The sequence below is a fragment of the Watersipora subatra genome, chromosome 9 (genome assembly GCF_963576615.1).
Source record: "Watersipora subatra chromosome 9, tzWatSuba1.1, whole genome shotgun sequence".
Taxonomy (NCBI): domain Eukaryota; kingdom Metazoa; phylum Bryozoa; class Gymnolaemata; order Cheilostomatida; family Watersiporidae; genus Watersipora; species Watersipora subatra.
In genome coordinates, this window is record NC_088716.1 from 34,163,660 (window position 1) to 34,169,659 (window position 6,000).

The following is a 6,000-nucleotide window of genomic DNA, read 5'->3' on the forward strand; positions in this document are numbered from 1 at the left end:
ATATGAAGGGGAATATGAAGGAAATATGAATGGGAATATGAAGGGGAATATGAAAGGGAACATGAAAGGAATATGAAAGGGAATATGAAAGGGAATATGAAGGGGAATATGAAGGAAATATGAATGGGAATATGAAGAGGAATATGAAGGGAAATATGAAAGGGAATATGAAAGGGAATATGAAAGGGAATATGAAGGGAATATGAAAGGGAATATGAAGGGAATATGAAAGGGAATATGAAAGGGAATATGAAAGGGAATATGAAAGGGAATATGAATGGGAATATGAAGGGAATATGAAAGGGAATATGAAGGGAATATGAAAGGGAATATGAAGGGGAATATGAAGGGGAATATGAAAGGGAATATGAAAGGGAACATGAAAGGAATATGAAAGGGAATATGAAAGGGAATATGAAGGGGAATATGAAGGAAATATGAATGGGAATATGAAGGGGAATATGAAGGGAAATATGAAAGGGAATATGAAAGGGAATATGAAAGGGAATATGAAGAGAATATGAAAGGGAATATGAAGGGAATATGAAAGGGAATATGAAAGGGAATATGAAAGGGAATATGAAAGGGAACATGAAAGGAATATGAAAGGGAGTATGAAAAGGAATATGAAGGGGAATATGAAGGAAATATGAATGGGAATATGAAGGGGAATATGAAAGGGAACATGAAAGGAATATGAAAGGGAATATGAAAGGGAATATGAAGGGGAATATGAAGGAAATATGAATGGGAATATGAAGGGGAATATGAAGGGGAATATGAAAGGGAACATGAAAGGAATATGAAAGGGAGTATGAAAGGGAATATGAAGGGGAATATGAAGGAAAAATGAATGGGAATATGAAGGGGAATATGAAAGGGAACATGAAAGGAATATGAAAGGGAATATGAAAGGGAATATGAACGGGAATATGAAGGAAATATGAATGGGAATATGAAGGGGAATATGAAGGGAAATATGAAAGGGAATATGAAAGGGAATATGAAAGGGAATATGAAGGGAATATGAAAGGGAATATGAAAGGGAATATGAAAGGGAATATGAAAGGGAATATGAAAGGGAATATGAAAAGGAATATGAAAGGGAATATGAAAGGGAATATGAAGGGAATATGAAAGGGAATATGAAAGGGAATATGAAAGGGAATATGAAGGGGAATATGAAAGGAATATGACAGGGAATATGAAAGGAAATATGAAGGGGAATATGAAGGAAATATGAATGGGAATATGAAGGGAATATGAAAGGGAATATGAAGGGGAATATGAAAGGGAATATGAATAGGAATATGAAGGGAATATGAAAGGGAATATGAAGAGAATATGAAAGGGAATATGAAGGGGAATATGAAGGGGAATATGAAAGGGAATATGAAAAGGAATATGAAAGGGAATATGAAAGGGAATATGAAAGGGAATATGAAAGGGAATATGAAAGGGAATATGAAAGGGAATATGAAGGGAATATGAAAGGGAATATGAAGGGAATATGAAAGGGAATATGAAAGGGAATATGAAAGGGAATATGAAAGGGAACATGAAAGGAATATGAAAGGGAGTATGAAAGGGAATATGAAGGGGAATATGAAGGAAATATGAATGGGAATATGAAGGGGAATATGAAAGGGAACATGAAAGGAATATGAAAGGGAATATGAAAGGGAATATGAAGGGGAATATGAAGGAAATATGAATGGGAATATGAAGGGGAATATGAAGGGGAATATGAAAGGGAACATGAAAGGAATATGAAAGGGAGTATGAAAGGGAATATGAAGGGGAATATGAAGGAAATATGAATGGGAATATGAAGGGGAATATGAAAGGGATATATGAAAGGGAATATGAAAGGGAATATGAAAGGGAATATGAAGGGAATATGAAAGGGAATATGAAAGGGAATATGAAAGGGAATATGAAAGGGAATATGAAAGGGAATATGAAAGGGAATATGAAAGGGAATATGAAAGGGAATATGAAGGGAATATGAAAGGGAATATGAAAGGGAATATGAAAGGGAATATGAAGGGGAATATGAAAGGGAATATGAATGGGAATATGAAGGGAATATGACAGGGAATATGAAAGGAAATATGAAGGGGAATATGAAGGAAATATGAATGGGAATATGAAGGGAATATGAAAGGGAATATGAAGGGGAATATGAAAGGGAATATGAATGGGAATATGAAGGGAATATGAAAGGGAATATGAAGGGAATATGAAAGGGAATATGAAGGGGAATATGAAGGGGAATATGAAAGGGAATATGAAAGGGAATATGAAAGGGAATATGAAGGGGAATATGAAGGAAATATGAATGGGAATATGAAGGGAATATGAAAGGGAATATGAAGGGGAATATGAAAGGGAATATGAATGGGAATATGAAGGGGAATATGAAGGAAATATGAATGGGAATATGAAGGGAATATGAAAGGGAATATGAAGGGGAATATGAAAGGGAATATGAATGGGAATATGAAGGGAATATGAAAGGGAATATGAAGGGAATATGAAAGGGAATATGAAGGGGAATATGAAGGGGAATATGAAAGGGAATATGAAAGGGAATATGAAAGGGAATATGAAAGGGAATATGAAAGGGAATATGAAAGGGAATATGAAAGGGAATATGAAAGGAATATGACAGGGAATATGAAAGGGAATATGAAAGGGAATATGAAAGGGAATATGAATGGGAATATGAAGGGAATATGAATGGGAATATGAAGGGAATATGAAAGGGAATATGAAGGGAATATGAAAAGGAATATGAAGGGGAATATGAAGGGAAATATGAAAGGGAATATGAAAGGAATATGAAAGGGAATATGAAAGGAATATGACAGGGAATATGAAAGGGAATATGAAAGGGAATATGAAAGGGAATATGAATGGGAATATGAAGGGAATATGAAAGGGAATATGAAGGGAATATGAAAGGGAATATGAAGGGGAATATGAAGGGAAATATGAAAGGGAATATGAAAGGAATATGAAAGGGAATATGAAAGGAATATGACAGGGAATATGAAATGGAATATGAAAGGGAATATGAAAGGGAATATGAAAGGGAATATGAAAGGGAATATGAAAGGGAATATGAAAGGAATATGACAGGGAATATGAAAGGGAATATGAAAGGGAATATGAAGGGGAATATGAATGGGAATATGAAGGGAATATGAAGGGAATATGAAAGGAAATATGAAGGGGAATATGAAGGAAATATGAATGGGAATATGAAAGGGAATATGAAAGGGAATATGAAAGGAATATGAAGGGGAATATGAAGGGAATATGAAAGGGAATATGAAGGGGAATATGAAGGGGAATATGAAAGGGAATACGAAGGGGAATATGAAAGGGAATATGAAAGGGAATATGAAAGGGAATATGAAGGGGAATATGAAAGGAATATGAAGGGAATATGAAAGGAAATATGAAGGGGAATATGAAGGAAATATGAATGGGAATATGAAAGGGAATATGAAAGGGAATATGAAAGGAATATGAAGGGGAATATGAAGGGAATATGAAAGGGAATATGAAGGGGAATATGAAGGGGAATATGAAAGGGAATATGAAGGGGAATATGAAAGGGAATATGAAAGGGAATATGAAAGGGAATATGAAGGGGAATATGAAGGAAATATGAATGGGAATATGAAGGGGAATATGAAAGGGAACATGAAAGGAATATGAAAGGGAATATGAAAGGGAATATGAAGGGGAATATGAAGGAAATATGAATGGGAATATGAAAGGGAATATGAAAGGGAATATGAAAGGAATATGAAGGGGAATATGAAGGGAATATGAAAGGGAATATGAAGGGGAATATGAAGGGGAATATGAAAGGGAATATGAAGGGGAATATGAAAGGGAATATGAAAGGGAATATGAAAGGGAATATGAAGGGAATATGAAGGAAATATGAATGGGAATATGAAGGGGAATATGAACGGGAACATGAAAGGAATATGAAAGGGAATATGAAAGGGAATATGAAGGGGAATATGAAGGAAATATGAATGGGAATATGAAGGGGAATATGAAGGGAAATATGAAAGGGAATATGTAGGGAAATATGAAAGGGAATATGAAAGGAATATGACAGGGAATATGAAAGGGAATATGAAAGGGAATATGAAAGGGAATATGAAAGGGAATATGAATGGGAATATGAAGGGAATATGAAAGGGAATATGAAGGGAATATGAAAGGGAATATGAAGGGGAATATGAAGGGAAATATGAAAGGGAATATGTAGGGAAATATGAAAGGCAATATGAAAGGAATATGACAGGGAATATGAAAGGGAATATGAAAGGGAATATGAAAGGGAATATGAATGGGAATATGAAAGGGAATATGAAAGGGAATATGAAGGGAATATGAAAGGGAATATGAAGGGGAATATGAAGGAAATATGAATGGGAATATGAAAGGGAATATGAAAGGGAATATGAAAGGAATATGAAGGGGAATATGAAGGAAATATGAAAGGGAATATGAAGGGGAATATGAAGGGGAATATGAAAGGGAATATGAAGGGGAATATGAATGGGAATATGAAAGGGAATATGAAAGGGAATATGAAGGGGAATATGAAGGAAATATGAATGGGAATATGAAGGGGAATATGAAAGGGAACATGAAAGGAATATGAAAGGGAATATGAAAGGGAATATGAAGGGGAATATGAAGGAAATATGAATGGGAATATGAAGGGGAATATGAAGGGAAATATGAAAGGGAATATGTAGGGAAATATGAAAGGGAATATGAAAGGAATATGACAGGGAATATGAAAGGGAATATGAAGGAAATATGAATGGGAATATGAAAGGGAATATGAAAGGGAATATGAAAGGAATATGAAGGGGAATATGAAGGGAATATGAAAGGGAATATGAAGGGGAATATGAAGGGGAATATGAAAGGGAATATGAAGGGGAATATGAAAGGGAATATGAAAGGGAATATGAAAGGGAATATGAAGGGGAATATGAAGGAAATATGAATGGGAATATGAAGGGAAATATGAAAGGGAATATGAAAGGAATATGACAGGGAATATGAAGGGAATATTAAGGGAATATGAAGGGAATATGAAAGGGAATATGAAAGGGAATATGAATGGGAATATGAAGGGGAATATGAAAGGGAATATGAATAGGAATATGAAGGGGAATATGAAGAGGAATATGAAGGGAATATGAAGGGAATATGAAAGGGAATATGAAAGGGAATATGAATGGGAATATGAAGGGAATATGAAAGGAAATATGAAGGGGAATATGAAGGAAATATGAATGGGAATATGAAAGGGAATATGAAAGGGAATATGAAAGGAATATGAAGGGGAATATGAAGGGAATATGAAAGGGAATATGAAGGGGAATATGAAGGGGAATATGAAAGGGAATATGAAGGGGAATATGAAAGGGAATATGAAAGGGAATATGAAAGGGAATATGAAGGGAATATGAAGGGAATATGAAAGGAATATGAAAGGGAATATGAAAGGGAATATGAAGGGGAATATGAAGGAAATATGAATGGGAATATGAAGGGGAATATGAAGGGGAATATGAAAGGGAATATGAAGGGGAATATGAAAGGGAATATGAAAGGGAATATGAAAGGGAATATGAAGGGAATATGAAGGGAATATGAAAGGAATATGAAAGGGAATATGAAAGGGAATATGAAGGGGAATATGAAGGAAATATGAATGGGAATATGAAGGGGAATATGAAAGGGAATATGAAAGGAATATGACAGGGAATATGAAAGGGAATATGAAAGGGAATATGAAAGGGAATATGAATGGGAATATGAAGGGAATATGAAAGGGAATATGAAGGGGAATATGAAGGAAATATGAATGGGAATATGAAAGGGAATATGAAAGGGAATATGAAAGGAATATGAAGGGGAATATGAAGGAAATATGAAAGGGAATATGAA